Genomic DNA, 18,400 nt, shown 5'->3' with positions numbered 1-18,400 from the left:
GAAGTTCTATATTCAAGTAAAGAAAGATCCAATCTTAGTTTTGAAGAAATTTTAGAAAGCTTAGATTTGACAAAAGATGATTACATTAACGCTTTAAGAGCTTCTATAAGTAAAGTTACAATATTTTACAAACGCAGGAGTTGTGAAGTTGATATCAATTCTTATAATCCAATAATATTGAATTTAATGGAATCAAATACAGATTTGCAGCTTATTCTAGATGAATACGGCGTTGCAGCATACATTGTTGATTACATAGCTAAGTCTGAATCAGGACTCTCGAAGCAATTGAAAGAACTGCAAAATGAATTAGATAAAAGAAATACTACTTATCTTGAAAAGTTAAGGACAATTGCTAACAAATTTATCAATTCGAATCTAATGAGTGTCAGCGAAGCTATTTATCACTGTTTAAGTATTCCTTTGTCCCATTTCAGTCGAACTCATATATATATCAGCACCTGTAAATCTGAAGATAGAGTAGTTTTTCTTAAATCAGAAAAACAATTAAGATCAATGTGCAAAGATAGTACTGATATCGCTGGTAAAGATATCATAACATATTATGCGGAACGGGTAGATTTACAGAACATTTGTTTAGCTGAGTACGCTGCATTTTATTTTAAAACTAAAGGAAAAAGACGTCCTGATAAGAACAGGTCAGAGATTTCTGACGAAGAAGAGGACATTGAAGAAACAGAAGTAGATAGAGAAAATCCTAATCATAAGAGAAGAAAAATAGCTCGGATTCTAAGATATAATCGATACAAAATCGAACAAGATCCCGACAATTATTATCGAGAGCAACTACTTCTATTCTATCCTTGGAGAAATGAAATCAATGAAATTGAAACAGTAAACTGGTTGGAAGTGTATAATAATAACCTAGATGTTATTACTAGAAATCGTTCTAAATTTCAAATACTGTCAGATGATGTAATAGACAAAGCAATAGAAGCCGCAATTGATAATAGAGCAGAATTAGAAAACGAAGAAATTTCCGAATTCGAACAAAATCAGTTGTCTAAAGATCATGAAATTGATATTCTTATACAAGGGGGTATTGATAGACCGAAAACGTTTACTCCATTTGTGTATTCGGCTCCTCTGAAAGTAAACAAACGTGATCTTCTTGAAAATCTAAGGAAGCTGAATAACAGACAAAGAGAAATTGTAATTCATATTTACAAATGTTTTAAACTGAACAAGTTACCTTTTAAAATTTTTATCTCCGGCTCAGCAGGTGTTGGAAAAAGTTTAGTTATATCAACAATATATCAATTGATTACATATTTTCTAGAGTACTGTGTTGAAACCTCAGTTTGGCAATCATCAGATTCTGTCAAAGTGTTATTAAGCGCGTTTTCTGGTAAAGCTGCCTTTTTAATTGGAGGGAATACTTTACACTCAGCCTTTGCCTTACCTTTGACTGAAACTAGAAACATTCCAGATTTACCTATGGACGTCGCAAATAATTTACGTCAACAGTTGTTACATTGTAAATTGATAGTTATAGATGAAATATCAATGGTTGGAAGTACCATTTTTAGTCGTATAGATACAAGATTGCGCCAAATTACAGGAGTTGATGAAAGTTTTGGTGGTTTATCTGTAATAACCGTAGGAGATTTCCGACAACTTCCGCCGGTCAAAGATAGATTCATTTTTAACCCTCCCAGAGATTGTTTGGTGACGTTGGATCTTTCCCCTTTATGGGCGGATTTTGAATTTTATGAATTAACTGAGGTCATGAGGCAGAAAGACGACTTAGACTTTGTTAATGCGTTAAATAATTTTGCCCAGGGAACTATGAATGCAGCAGATATCAACGTTTTTAAAAGTAGAGAAGTCGCTGAAAATGAAGTACCTAGTGACGCTATAAGGTTGTACTATACGAATTTGGATGTTGACAGATATAATGCCATAAAAATTGCAGAGTCTAAGGAAACCGAAATTTTAAGTTTGGCTGAAGATAAATTGACAGGCAATTTGAAAGAAGAACAAATTTTAAAGAAACTTGATATTTGGAAGGCTAAAACTACCAGAGATTGTGGAGGGTATCCATATTCTATACAATTCAAAAAAGGTATCAAGTACATGGTAACTGCAAATCTAGATGTATCGGATGGTATCGTAAACGGCGCAACTGGAGTTTTGGAATTTGTTTTTTGCAATCCACAGTCAAATAAACCTATCATAGTGTATCTTAATTTTGACAGTAAGAAAGTTGGCAGAAACGCTCGACTTAAATTTCATGAATTTACAGAAAATTTGAATCTTAACAAAAACTGGACGCCTATTGAAAGACAAAGATATAGTTTGACTAATCATTTTCAACGTGACTATCAAATTACTCGAAATCAATTCCCATTAGTTCCCTGTAAAGCGCTTACAATTCATAAAAGTCAGGGACAAACATATTCAAAAGTATGCGTTGATTTACGCAAGAAAGGGAACTCGACTCGTCAGTTAATTTATGTTGCCTTGAGTCGTGTTTCGAAATTATCTGGCCTTTATATATTAGGAAATTTTCCGGGAAATATGGCCGACAATCCTACTATCAGAGCTTGTTTGAAAGAAACGGAAAGATTGAAGACGTATAGACAATTAACTTTATCTTTTAATAATTTAACAACTCACACAGGATTGGTTATTGCTTATCAGAATTCTAGATCTTTAAGAGAAAATTTGAAGTATATCAACGCGGATGCATGGTATTCGAGATGTGACATAATTGTATTTTCTGAAACGGGTATCCTGACAAACGATGAAGTAAATATACCCAATTTTAATATTGTTTACCGATCAGATAGACAAACACTTCCATTTTTTGTTAAGAGTGGCATTGCAAAAGGTATAATATGCTATGCGAAAATTGGTTTAATAATTTCAGTAGAAAGTCATAAGACGGTTTTTAAAGCCAATAACCTCAATAAATATGTTGGCCACACCGACTTAGTGATTCTAAAACATAGACATATTTCGCTTCTTACAGGCTATAAATCACCTAAAATTAATTGTAATGAATTTATATCTGTATTCAATTCAATTCACAATGATTATAATGACCCAACCATATTGATAGGAGATTTCAATTTCAATCTCAACAGTACATGTGACGAAACAAAAAAAATTGTTAAATACCTGAATAGAAAGAATCTTTTTGATAAGTTAGTTTGTAACGAGCCTACAACAGATCTTGGTTCAAGATTAGATATTGTGTTTTCTAACATAAGAAATATTTCAACTGGTGTATATGAGTCTTATTTTTCTGACCACAAACCAGTCTTTGCAATAATTCGTGAAACAGTATTGGAATTAGAATCCGCTGAATTTCTAGAAAGTGTGTATTTTGATAATTCTTCATCAAATTTAGTTAATGACAACATTCACAATGAACTTTTCAATGACCCTCCAGAAGATTTTTTTAATGATGCTGATATTTTGAATGAAAATTCAACAACACATATACTTGAAAACGAAGAATGGTCTAACGCTGAACTTTTTAGAAATTTGAATGATGCGTTATTAGATATTTTGGTTACTTCAATTGATTTTAATGTAGATACAGAATACCGCATTATGTCATTGTTAGAAAATTATTCTGAATCCCTTGATCTTGCTTATACGCATTTGAACGTTTGCCCAATTCAGATTTTTGACCGTTTACGTGATCTTGACAGGATGGCAAACGAACAGTATTTTCAAGAATTTGTTGAAATTGAAATCCCGAGAGATGGAAATTGTCAGTTCCATTCGATTTCATATTCTTTGATTGGAAATACAATATTGTCAAATGTTCTCCGAACGTTCGCATTCAGAAGTGTTTTACAAAATAAGTCCTATTTTGAAGGTAGAGAAAATTTACTTGAATCGGGATCATTTTTCAATCTTCTTTGTGTTTCATGCGAAGACAGTGCCTGGGGTAATGCGGATACTTTATACGCATTAAGCATTATTTTAAAACGAAGTATTTTTGTTGTTATCAAAGGAACCCCAGTTAATTGTTTAGAAATCAGACCACCAGTCGTATCATTGACTCCAATTGTTATGATTTACGGATCATCACATTATAATGTACTTCTTCCTAAAAAACTTCATTCTAAATATGAGTTTCCGAATACAAGTGTAATTAATGTAAGAGAAAGTGAACTGTTCTTGTAATTTTTGTTTTTTATTCCTTAGTATCTGTGTATTGTGGCGAAATTCAAACAGTCAGCGATGGTTTGTCTAAATTCTCACGGATGATAATGATAATGATGATGATAATGATAGTTATAATCTTTAAGATTGTTGAATTTTCAGTGGCCTTTTGTCACCTTGAAACTAATTAAGAGAAGTCTACATATATTTGAGCAATGCGCGGTATTTACATAAATTGTTTCATATCCGAGATATTTCTTATTACAATTGTCGCTGTAAATGTATATGATTTGTTAAAAAAAATCAATTATTCTTTTCAAAAATATTACTCGAACCGCTCAAATATGTGTAGGGGAATGAGGTGGGAACATTATCATCATCATTATCATTATGATTTTATTATTCAAATCTCATACTCGCAATTGATCCGATTGATTTTGAAAGAAGAGAGAATAATAGATGGTTGAAGCGAGATAACAATCTCAATTGTTTTGCATTGCACAGTGTGGCTGGACACTTGGACAGCCACTAAGGCGTGGCGAGACACCCGCCTTGAACAAGCACAGTGCGACGAGACATCCACTGTTTAAAGCGAGATAACATTCTCAATTGTTTTGCATTGCACAGTGTGGCTGGACACTTGGACATCCACTGAGGCGTGGCCAGACACCCGCCTTGAACAAGCACAGTGCAACGAGACATCCACTGTTTAAAGCGAGATAACATTCTCAATTGTTTTGCATTGCACAGTGTGGCTGGACACTTGGACATCCACTAAGTAAGGCGTGGCCAGACACCCGCCTTGAACAAGCACAGTGCGACGAGACATCCACTGTTTAATGTATGTAGATGTATGTAGATAATCCACCATGGGTGCACGGATTCACCGCAGTTTCGCCAACGTATGCGCTTAATTGCATTATTTATATTATTTGTTCGGCCAATATGCAATGCAAATCACCACATACCCGACACCATGGCTTCGTGTGAACTGTCATGTAATGAATGAATTTCGTGTATGTGTATGTCTTATTTGTAGAACGAGCAAACAGATTCGCAACCGTATAAAATTCATAACATTTTCAGTGTTATGAATCTTCGACAGGTATTCCGCATGCGTGTAGATACCTGCCCAGCTGGCAACTGATTGAACGTTCAAAAATAATATATTTAATTATTCAAATAGTTGTATGATAAATTAATCTTACCTCCTTACCAATCTTACCTCGAGACACTCGAAGCTTACCTGAAGCTGTGACCGACCGTATGCAACATCGTTTCCATCTTATTTAAAATAAACAAATTTTCAAAACTGTTTCAAATCATCACCTAACTATGCAGTACGTCCTAAACCTCGTTGCAGTACTTCCTGCATTACCTTACCTAAACTAATTCTTAACATTTTAACTTGTTTTTGTGCACTGTAGTAGCTTTTTATGCAAATGGAATTTTCTTCCAAAAAACAATAGGATGTTTTAAACTTTTCTCAAATTCATAACACCCATCGCGCTAATTCACTTCGTAGGCAACCATTTATTTAAGCTTCCCCTTTTCTTCTCGATACACCTTTTTATGTTCATCACCTGTTTTTCTTCTGCTACCCTTTTTTTTCTTCCCTCTATACTAAAAAACTTCTTATCTTCCGCTTTTCATTCAACCCGCGCCGTATACATTCAGATCTACCATAACCTGGCTGCCACTACTCTATGTGATTCACTATTTTAATAATAAGCGCTTTCAATCAGTACTCTCAACCAAATTCCAAAATCTACCCAGACCATCTGGTTCATAATCAGTCTTCAGAAGTTATCCTTTCTTCTCCAAGGTCCAATTATTGAAATAAAAACACCTCAAATTCCTGCTCTTTGAACTTTTCCTTTAAAAAAAACTCAACAATTCTAATCACCACGTCGTTATCAACCCACAGAAAAGTTATCACCTACCATCTAGCCTCCCCTTTCCCCGTCCTCATTCTTAATTTTCTTCAAAGTAATAGTATGTTCTAAGTCTGTACACACTTTATGCGAGATTCTGGCGATATTCTTTTCCACTTCTTTTTTTTTCAATTTCGCGAAACACCCACCACACGCATCAAGAAATTTTAGTAACTTCTAAGAAAAACCCATCGCAGCAACCGCTGATTTTCGTGCATAAGAAATCCTAACTGTGTCACATGTTGCCCAGGCAACCATTTGCACACGCGTGACCCGCGAACATATAGACGAAATCTTAGGAAATCATGTCTGGACTTGTAAGCACTTCAAAAGGAAATTTTCATTTAGCTATTTTCTACCCCACTTCGTAGATTCTTCGTTTTCCGCTTTCTTTTTCACCATTTCCTCACAAACATTCACCAGATCAAAATGAAGCTTTTCACATAAGTCACACACATCGATAACATTTCCGTTGATAAATACTTTTTATTTGCACTTCGCGAATAAAATCGAATTTTCGAAAATTTTCCTATTTTTCCTTGTGATCTCTTGAAATCGAAATGTATTAGGAAAAGGTTTCATCCTTGCATATCCATTTCGCGATTTTTAAGGAATCGCGACGAGACATCCACTGTTTAAAGCGAGATAACATTCTCAATTGTTTTGCATTGCACAGTGTGGCTGGACACTTGGACAGCCACTAAGGCGTGGCGAGACACCCGCCTTGAACAAGCACAGTGCGACGAGACATCCACTGTTTAAAGCGAGATAACATTCTCAATTGTTTTGCATTGCACAGTGTGGCTGGACACTTGGACATCCACTGAGGCGTGGCCAGACACCCGCCTTGAACAAGCACAGTGCGACGAGACATCCACTGTTTAAAGCGAGATAACATTCTCAATTGTTTTGCATTGCACAGTGTGGCTGGACACTTGGACATCCACTGAGGCGTGGCCAGACACCCGCCTTGAACAAGCACAGTGCAACGAGACATCCACTGTTTAAAGCGAGATAACATTCTCAATTGTTTTGCATTGCACAGTGTGGCTGGACACTTGGACATCCACTAAGTAAGGCGTGGCCAGACACCCGCCTTGAACAAGCACAGTGCGACGAGACATCCACTGTTTAAAGCGAGATAACATTCTCAATTGTTTTGCATTGCACAGTGTGGCTGGACACTTGGACAGCCACTAAGGCGTGGCGAGACACCCGCCTTGAACAAGCACAGTGCGACGAGACATCCACTGTTTAAAGCGAGATAACATTCTCAATTGTTTTGCATTGCACAGTGTGGCTGGGGACATCCACTAAGTAAGGCGTGGCCAGACACCCGCCTTGAACAAGCACAGTGCGACGAGACATCCACTGTTTAAAGCGAGATAACATTCTCAATTGTTTTGCATTGCACAGTGTGGCTGGACACTTGGACAGCCACTAAGGCGTGGCGAGACACCCGCCTTGAACAAGCACAGTGCGACGAGACATCCACTGTTTAAAGCGAGATAACATTCTCAATTGTTTTGCATTGCACAGTGTGGCTGGACACTTGGACATCCACTAAGTAAGGCGTGGCCAGACACCCGCCTTGAACAAGCACAGTGCGACGAGACATCCACTGTTTAAAGCGAGATAACATTCTCAATTGTTTTGCATTGCACAGTGTGGCTGGACACTTGGACATCCACTGAGTCGTGGCCAGACACCCGCCTTGAACAAGCACAGTGCAACGAGACATCCACTGTTTAAAGCGAGATAACATTCTCAATTGTTTTGCACTGCACAGTGTGGCTGGACACTTGGACATCCACTAAGTAAGGCGTGGCCAGACACCCGCCTTGAACAAGCACAGTGCGACGAGACATCCACTGTTTAAAGCGAGATAACATTCTCAATTGTTTTGCATTGCACAGTGTGGCTGGACACTTGGACAGCCACTAAGGCGTGGCGAGACACCCGCCTTGAACAAGCACAGTGCGACGAGACATCCACTGTTTAAAGCGAGATAACATTCTCAATTGTTTTGCATTGCACAGTGTGGCTGGACACTTGGACATCCACTGAGGCGTGGCCAGACACCCGCCTTGAACAAGCAAAGTGCAACGAGACATCCACTGTTTAAAGCGAGATAACATTCTCAATTGTTTTGCACTGCACAGTGTGGCTGGACACTTGGACATCCACTAAGTAAGGCGTGGCCAGACACCCGCCTTGAACAAGCACAGTGCGACGAGACATCCACTGTTTAAAGCGAGATAACATTCTCAATTGTTTTGCATTGCACAGTGTGGCTGGACACTTGGACAGCCACTAAGGCGTGGCGAGACACCCGCCTAGAACAAGCACAGTGCGACGAGACATCCACTGTTTAAAGCGAGATAACATTCTCAATTGTTTTGCATTGCACAGTGTGGCTGGACACTTGGACAGCCACTAAGGCGTGACGAGACACCCGCCTTGAACAAGCACAGTGCGACGAGACATCCACTGTTTAGAGCGAGATAACATTCTCAATTGTTTTGCATTGCACAGTGTGGCTGGACACTTGGACATCCACTAAGGCGTGGCCAGACACCCGCCTTGAACAAGCACAGTGCAACGAGACATCCACTGTTTAAAGCGAGATAACATTCTCAATTGTTTTGCACTGCACAGTGTGGCTGGACACTTGGACATCCACTAAGTAAGGCCTGGCCAGACACCCGCCTTGAACAAGCGCAGTGCGACGAGACATCCACTGTTTAAAGCGAGATAACATTCTCAATTGTTTTGCATTGCACAGTGTGGCTGGACACTTGGACAGCCACTAAGGCGTGGCGAGACACCCGCCTTGAACAAGCACAGTGCGACGAGACATCCACTGTTTAAAGCGAGATAACATTCTCAATTGTTTTGCATTGCACAGTGTGGCTGGACACTTGGACAGCCACTAAGGCGTGGCGAGACACCCGCCTTGAACAAGCACAGTGCGACGAGACATCCACTGTTTAAAGCGAGATAACATTCTCAATTGTTTTGCATTGCACAGTGTGGCTGGACACTTGGACATCCACTGAGGCGTGGCCAGACACCCGCCTTGAACAAGCACAGTGCGACGAGACATCCACTGTTTAAAGCGAGATAACATTCTCAATTGTTTTGCATTGCACAGTGTGGCTGGACACTTGGACATCCACTGAGGCGTGGCCAGACACCCGCCTTGAACAAGCACAGTGCAACGAGACATCCACTGTTTAAAGCGAGATAACATTCTCAATTGTTTTGCATTGCACAGTGTGGCTGGACACTTGGACATCCACTAAGTAAGGCGTGGCCAGACACCCGCCTTGAACAAGCACAGTGCGACGAGACATCCACTGTTTAAAGCGAGATAACATTCTCAATTGTTTTGCATTGCACAGTGTGGCTGGACACTTGGACAGCCACTAAGGCGTGGCGAGACACCCGCCTTGAACAAGCACAGTGCGACGAGACATCCACTGTTTAAAGCGAGATAACATTCTCAATTGTTTTGCATTGCACAGTGTGGCTGGGGACATCCACTAAGTAAGGCGTGGCCAGACACCCGCCTTGAACAAGCACAGTGCGACGAGACATCCACTGTTTAAAGCGAGATAACATTCTCAATTGTTTTGCATTGCACAGTGTGGCTGGACACTTGGACAGCCACTAAGGCGTGGCGAGACACCCGCCTTGAACAAGCACAGTGCGACGAGACATCCACTGTTTAAAGCGAGATAACATTCTCAATTGTTTTGCATTGCACAGTGTGGCTGGACACTTGGACATCCACTAAGTAAGGCGTGGCCAGACACCCGCCTTGAACAAGCACAGTGCGACGAGACATCCACTGTTTAAAGCGAGATAACATTCTCAATTGTTTTGCATTGCACAGTGTGGCTGGACACTTGGACATCCACTGAGTCGTGGCCAGACACCCGCCTTGAACAAGCACAGTGCAACGAGACATCCACTGTTTAAAGCGAGATAACATTCTCAATTGTTTTGCACTGCACAGTGTGGCTGGACACTTGGACATCCACTAAGTAAGGCGTGGCCAGACACCCGCCTTGAACAAGCACAGTGCGACGAGACATCCACTGTTTAAAGCGAGATAACATTCTCAATTGTTTTGCATTGCACAGTGTGGCTGGACACTTGGACAGCCACTAAGGCGTGGCGAGACACCCGCCTTGAACAAGCACAGTGCGACGAGACATCCACTGTTTAAAGCGAGATAACATTCTCAATTGTTTTGCATTGCACAGTGTGGCTGGACACTTGGACATCCACTGAGGCGTGGCCAGACACCCGCCTTGAACAAGCAAAGTGCAACGAGACATCCACTGTTTAAAGCGAGATAACATTCTCAATTGTTTTGCACTGCACAGTGTGGCTGGACACTTGGACATCCACTAAGTAAGGCGTGGCCAGACACCCGCCTTGAACAAGCACAGTGCGACGAGACATCCACTGTTTAAAGCGAGATAACATTCTCAATTGTTTTGCATTGCACAGTGTGGCTGGACACTTGGACAGCCACTAAGGCGTGGCGAGACACCCGCCTAGAACAAGCACAGTGCGACGAGACATCCACTGTTTAAAGCGAGATAACATTCTCAATTGTTTTGCATTGCACAGTGTGGCTGGACACTTGGACAGCCACTAAGGCGTGACGAGACACCCGCCTTGAACAAGCACAGTGCGACGAGACATCCACTGTTTAGAGCGAGATAACATTCTCAATTGTTTTGCATTGCACAGTGTGGCTGGACACTTGGACATCCACTAAGGCGTGGCCAGACACCCGCCTTGAACAAGCACAGTGCAACGAGACATCCACTGTTTAAAGCGAGATAACATTCTCAATTGTTTTGCACTGCACAGTGTGGCTGGACACTTGGACATCCACTAAGTAAGGCCTGGCCAGACACCCGCCTTGAACAAGCGCAGTGCGACGAGACATCCACTGTTTAAAGCGAGATAACATTCTCAATTGTTTTGCATTGCACAGTGTGGCTGGACACTTGGACAGCCACTAAGGCGTGGCGAGACACCCGCCTTGAACAAGCACAGTGCGACGAGACATCCACTGTTTAAAGCGAGATAACATTCTCAATTGTTTTGCATTGCACAGTGTGGCTGGACACTTGGACAGCCACTAAGGCGTGGCGAGACACCCGCCTTGAACAAGCACAGTGCGACGAGACATCCACTGTTTAAAGCGAGATAACATTCTCAATTGTTTTGCATTGCACAGTGTGGCTGGACACTTGGACAGCCGCTAAGGCGTGGCGAGACACCCGCCTTGAACAAGCACAGTGCGACGAGACATCCACTGTTTAAAGCGAGATAACATTCTCAATTGTTTTGCATTGCACAGTGTGGCTGGACACTTGGACAGCCACTAAGGCGTGGCGAGACACCCGCCTAGAACAAGCACAGTGCGACGAGACATCCACTGTTTAAAGCGAGATAACATTCTCAATTGTTTTGCACTGCACAGTGTGGCTGGACACTTGGACATCCACTAAGTAAGGCGTGGCCAGACACCCGCCTTGAACAAGCACAGTGCGACGAGACATCCACTGTTTAAAGCGAGATAACATTCTCAATTGTTTTGCACTGCACAGTGTGGCTGGACACTTGGACATCCACTAAGTAAGGCGTGGCCATACACCCGCCTTGAACAAGCACAGTGCGATGAGACATCCACTGTTTAAAGCGAGATAACATTCTCAATACTTTTGCATTGCACAGTGTGGCTGGACACTTGGACAGCCACTAAGGCGTGGCGAGACACCCGCCTTGAACAAGCACAGTGCGACGAGACATCCACTGTTTAAAGCGAGATAACATTCTCAATTGTTTTGCATTGCACAGTGTGGCTGGACACTTGGACAGCCACTAAGGCGTGGCGAGACACCCGCCTTGAACAAGCACAGTGCGACGAGACATCCACTGTTTAAAGCGAGATAACATTCTCAATTGTTTTGCATTGCACAGTGTGGCTGGACACTTGGACAGCCACTAAGGCGTGGCGAGACACCCGCCTTGAACAAGCACAGTGCGACGAGACATCCACTGTTTAAAGCGAGATAACATTCTCAATTGTTTTGCATTGCACAGTGTGGCTGGACACTTGGACATCCACTAAGGCGTGGCTTGACACCCGCCTTGAACAAGCACAGTGCGACGAGACATCCACTGTTTAAAGCGAGATAACATTCTCAATTGTTTTGCACTGCACAGTGTGGCTGGACACTTGGACATCCACTAAGTAAGGCGTGGCCAGACACCCGCCTTGAACAAGCACAGTGCGATGAGACATCCACTGTTTAAAGCGAGATAACATTCTCAATTGTTTTGCATTGCACAGTGTGGCTGGACACTTGGACAGCCACTAAGGCGTGGCGAGACACCCGCCTTGAACAAGCACAGTGCGACGAGACATCCACTGTTTAAAGCGAGATAACATTCTCAATTGTTTTGCACTGCACAGTGTGGCTGGACACTTGGACATCCACTAAGTAAGGCGTGGCCAGACACCCGCCTTGAACAAGCACAGTGCGATGAGACATCCACTGTTTAAAGCGAGATAACATTCTCAATTGTTTTGCATTGCACAGTGTGGCTGGACACTTGGACATCCACTAAGGCGTGGCGAGACACCCGCCTTGAACAAGCACAGTGCGAGGGAACATCCATGGTGTTAAAAGCTGATACGATTATCCAAGATTCACCGGAATGGAAACCATTCTACAACCGGGGAAGAGCGCAGTCCAGTTTGATTTTACTTCATGCTGACCGAAGCTTCAATTGCGGAAACCGAGGAAGTATACAGCAAATTCCGATGGCTAATGATCGAAATCCAACTAAGAAACTGCATCTGAGAACCTTTATCGCAAATCCTGATGTTCCACCCTTGCCGTAAGTACCCAGTATTTATTACAAATATCCCTCCACCTTATATTTTGTGTTTTGAGCAGCGCCGGAGTCCTTTTCGAAAAATTTGGCAACTGTGGCACGCGGTGCTGGTTTGTTGATCAAGACGGTCAAAAACTTCGGCATCATGCGTAACATGCCGTGGATTTGTGCTTGGTGCCGTTTCCAATCGAAGAACAATCACCGTGACCGTCACCAAGGACGAGTGGTGAATTATTATGGCCAACGCAAGGCTGTGTTGCTCAAAATGGAGACCGACACTCAACGGTTTTCAGTTACGAGCTACCGACGCTGCAATCAGCGATTTCAAGGGGTAAGTTAGCAATTATTCCAACCATTATCAATCAATTAAAAATTTTTTTTGTCATTTCTAGGCCAACAAATAATCATCGAAGGTGCATGTGCAAGGACATTTGATGATGGTAACATTTTCTTTGGTGGGTATCTTTTATTATATTTTATGACTAAATCTATTGATTGAAACCTATTCTATTTTCCATAAATTGACGAAAGAGCTGTATGCTTCAGATGTGTGCATAAGCGGTGGTGAGCGAACACCCATTCGTTTTAAGACGCTCTCAGAGGCCGGATACCTTCACTTACCACCAGATGTCGGTCGGAAAAATGTAGTTATTAACCACCTTTAATCTAATGGAGAAAGGAGACTAGCTGTTTCTGAGCAACAATAAGTTCAACATCGAGCCGAAGATTCCATACCTGCCAGAGTAGTGAGATTGGCAGCAGTACATCCAATGAATTTTCTGGATATATCCCAAGAGTTAAACTACGGAACAGGATTTAGCAGCCGACTCTATGCATAAGCTGCATAAGCGTTCTAAATGATACATCGCAAGCGCTAATGATAAGTGCAGGTGAGTAATTTTTTAACTTCCTTTTAAAATATTTAAATTTGTTACCATTCAAGACTCATCGAAATGTCTTATTTTGAAGTAGATGTGTTCAAATGATGATAAGCTTGAAATTAAAATTTATTTAAATCTTATAATAACTGATCATAACCGATGAAAATAATATGCCCAACAAAATCTAATTTAGGATATATTTATTCTCCTAAACTAACACCTAATTTTTCTTCAAATTGTCGGCTTCCCAAACATAGCTATTTAAATGCTACAAAAAAAGGTTGAATTATTTATAAAATGTGAATAAAAATAATGGTTTTACTTGATTGTTTCTAGATAACAATCGTACGGGTGCTGAAAATAAGCTATCCAGATATGGAACTACACCGCAACACGGGTGATAGACTACACCACATTTGTATAAAATCTGATGATTGCTCGACGATTGCTTGATTCTATGCTAGCCAACACACGATACAAAATAATTCGCGCGAACACAAACGATTGCTGACGAAAACAGTACCAGCAACAAAAAAAAAAACACCTCCACCCCGGCTGGAGCTGAGTAAATCGCCTAAAGTTTGTACAAACAGCACCATACACCATGCCAGAAGCGGGCCATAGACAACATAAATGGCGTGTGCAAATTCGATGATTTCAACACGATGGTTTGATGTATGCTCGCCCACACACGATACAAACGTATTTCGCGCGGACACAAACGATGGCTGGCGATAACAGCAACAGCATAAGCAACAACAAAAAACCACCTCCACCCCGGCTGGGGCTGAGTAAATTGCCTGAATTTTGTACAAACAGCACCATACACCATGGCACAGAGGGTGGTTTGTACAAAATATTTCGATCCGGTCCGATTTTATTCAAACCGTTTGTGTGCTAAATGAAGCAGTGCCATACCTCCTGCTAGTCAACTAGCGGTCCTAATAAATCACTTGCGGTGTTTCATGGTAAATTCATTTGTTTAAAATTTTTTTTTCAATATGATGACACTAATCATCAAACAACAAAGAATTTCAAGTGAACATATTTAGTATCAATTACTCATACCATTACATTACATTACATTACCATTCAAATTTTGATATCTCCAATTGTTCGCTTAATTTAACATTGTGAACGGATTCAAATCCATACGCGGAAAACGAATTCAACTTACATTTTATAATTCATAATTTGGATTAAAAAACCAGCATCTGAATAGAATTAAAATTTAAATGCAGACTCACAATTCAGAATCACTGTTCAAATTAAAAAATCATCATTTAGTTCAAAATAATATTAAAATTAGAGATTCAAATCTGATTTTGTAATTGGCATTCACAGTTGTGAATTCAAATTCTGGTTTAAGATTGAACATGTACAAAATTCTGATACAAAACAGAATAATTGAGACCCTCAGGATCAAAGGGATGCAAGTGTCAAAATCATCAATTTCGAGTACATAAGTATACCTAACGATTCCTCATGTTTCAATGAACGGTGAAAAACTCAGATTTTTTTATATTTTTTAACACTTGTTTGATTGAATTAAAACTGCTCGAATTGCTCGATTGAATGAAAACTCGAGCACCTTCACAACTTTGAAGCGCGTTTTCTCGAAACTATTATTTAGGCACTTGCACCCCTCTGATCCACCTGATGCACCCCACCGATTCATATGATTTTTAAATTGTGTAATCTAATCGAATCCGTTGATAATTTCAATAGATTACTTATTTTAATTTTGTGTCAATATCAGTTGCCCAATCTATAACAGATTTTGATGAACGGAGCTTTAAGCTCGCGGGGATAGAGAGGCTACTTTGTATGTCTCGCAAGTCTCAATCAAGCTTTGCAGTCCGGATTTATAATGTTTCGGACAGATATCACATGCTCGCGTATGTCGGCAATGTTGCGGGCAGTAAACTGAAACTGTACAGCGATCACTTATGCAACATGTTGTCATATAGTCTGTAGATCTGTAAATCTCTGGTCTCGTCGGGGTGAATGATGCTCGTTTGCCCCTGGTCCGCTGTATGGCCGAAATTTGCCACTGCTACTCCTTTCCCTAGTTAATACTTACTAGGCTTCGGGTGGCTGGTGGCAATGGTGGTTACAGTTGAGGCTCATTTTTGGTGCGGCCGACGACCGCGCAGTTAGAACAGGTGTGTCTGACTGTGTTGTTGTGGCTTGCTAACAACTCCTAACGGAGGTAAAATAGAAAGCATTAGAATGTTCCAACTGGATGCGGTCCGGGTGGATGCTTAATGGTGCCGTGAAGACGATTGATGCGTGATCACGCTGCCAGGGATTCACAGGTTGATGAGAGTTCAGGATGCCGCGTCACGATTTGGCGTGGCTAGGCAGGCTGTCTGCAGGCAGTAAAGAAACGACTAGATCTCTGCTGAATGAGATGCTGGCGGGAGCCTAACACCAGATAAAGAAAGAATAATTTTGTAGGTAACATACCTTCCCAAATTTGAACTGGTTGCTTTCAAAATTTAAGTCATTCATGTATGTAAATATTTGAAATATGGTATTTGAGTTCAATTATTGTGATTTATGTACGTATAATATTTGTTAAAGATAAATAATTTTATTATTTAGTACTAAATTCTTTATTTTTGTGTATTGATATCACTTAGACTTAAAATGACCAAACCAAACATGACTGGATCTAGTCCAAATAGTTTCGGTTGTACTGATGAATATAGCAAAGTTCTAACCTTAAAGACTCCTTTTAACAGCTTGCTGAGTCGCAAATGCTTGACGCTACATGTTCACCAACGAGGTGCTGAGTACATTGGCCCGAAACACTCAAGGTATCTCTCGGTAGTTACTGTTTTTCTGTGAAGTTTAAGTGGAAGTTCGAATATTACTATGGATTCAATTATGGATTTTTGAAAATAATGTATCAAAAAGTTATGTGAAATAGAAGCACAACCTTGGAAAGTAAGCATCTGTCGCGGATATCAGCTTCGATATGAACCTCAGATTGTACAAAGAAGGAACAAATTGTTTATGCTAACGTGGTTTTCTAAGCTTGATCATTTTCCATTGGAGTCTCATTCGGTAATTCAGAAGACATAATAATAGTTAACGTTATTTCCACGTAGAAGAAAACTTGGAACGCCTGTAAAAGAGAGAACTAACAATTTGCGTTGCACACAGTGTGAAGGTAAAATTTTAAAAGCATGAGAACACATTTTAACATTTAGCATACATTCTTTGATTGCCAATGGTCGGCAGTTATTATTGATTGAAGTTTTTCAATAAAACCTTACATACACGTTATATTAATAAACACTTCACGATTAAGTCAGCAGACTTTTGCGTTAGCAATTCACACACGAATCCTCAATGTTTGATTAGGGAACATAGAACAATTGTAACAGGCTTCGCGTCGGGATCGATGATATCGCCAGTGCATTCAGTGGGTGTTTTGCTGCGCCACAGAAAGTTAAAATGCCGTTCATCCACAAAGGTGGGCGTTAAAAAAAACTTGTTTTTTTTTATTTTCACGAGCAGCCTGAGTCCCATATCCTCATCCATCCGAGGATCTCTTCTCCTTATCAGCAGCATTCTGCGTTTGTACAACAGCAGAAAACTGTAGTGTCAGCAGAAAAAAAATTGATTGGATCCTTTACGAATTGCTTGGCGGTCTCCGTTTGCATTTTTTCAAACTCGGCAGCCACAGCGAGGAGGTTGCGAAGTTCATTGGCAATGCTGTGCGATCGCGAGCCACTCCAGTTGACACGCAGTTGACATGGTGAACTTCGAGGGCTCCTACTTTGTCTTCCGACTTCAAAATGAGAACATCATTCATAATTTCTTGTGAGCCTTTGTAAGTCTTGGACGGGATGGGACCAGGACCTCCTTCGACGACGTCGTCCTTGACCAGCAAGAGATAGAATGCGTTCTTTCGATTTGTTCAATCCTGAAGGGAAGCTGAAAAATGCCAGCTGATGTACAGGTTCTTCTTCTTCTTCTTCTTTCTTCTTGTCGCCGAAGCTATTTATAGCACGACTCGGAACTGCTTTATCGGCAAGCTCCTCTTATTGGTCCAGTTACTGAGACTATATTGACCTGCGGTATTCATTTATACTCCGGGGAGTTTACAATCATTTTATACTCCGTAGAGTTTACAAATTCTTCATGTTCGTTGTATTACATTTTCTTGTGTTCATTTTGTCCGTAGACGTACAAAGTTTTTTTTTTTCCTTAACCTAAAGTTGGGGGGCAGTGGGATTCGATCCCTCAAAGTCTGACTTACCAGTCAAACGCCCTAGACAATTGCGCCAGGCACCCACCCTGATGTACAGGTTGAAAAATGTCGATTTTGTGAATGCCATAGCCACCGAATAACTGTCGCAGCAAGGATGTCTTCAGGACCCGAAATCGGAAATGATTTTGTAGATTGGAAGCCATCCTGAGCAAAATGAAATCTATGAGTACATAATCTAAAACACTTTACTGATTTTCATACGTTCTTGATAAGAAGTTTTCTCCGTA

At 40.9% G+C, this 18,400-nt stretch overlaps 1 protein-coding gene and 1 long non-coding RNA gene across 8 annotated transcripts in view; one reads left to right on the top strand and one right to left on the bottom strand.

Annotated features, from left to right (window-relative positions):
* The window catches only part of LOC129757752 (protein eva-1), a 672,047-nt gene that overhangs the window by 618,258 nt on the left and 35,389 nt on the right, over positions 1-18,400 (bottom strand). The gene's annotated exons all lie outside the window — the stretch shown is intronic.
* On the top strand, positions 13,092-14,784 carry LOC129757757 (uncharacterized). The gene is made up of 3 exons (XR_008739789.1): positions 13,092-13,338; positions 13,400-13,897; positions 14,225-14,784. It is a non-coding gene; the product is annotated as an uncharacterized LOC129757757 (long non-coding RNA).

Source organism: Uranotaenia lowii, chromosome 3 (assembly GCF_029784155.1).
Source record: "Uranotaenia lowii strain MFRU-FL chromosome 3, ASM2978415v1, whole genome shotgun sequence".
Lineage (NCBI taxonomy): Eukaryota > Metazoa > Arthropoda > Insecta > Diptera > Culicidae > Uranotaenia > Uranotaenia lowii.
The sequence above is the reverse complement of the archived record's forward strand: the minus strand, read 5'-3'. Positions and strand labels throughout refer to the sequence as shown.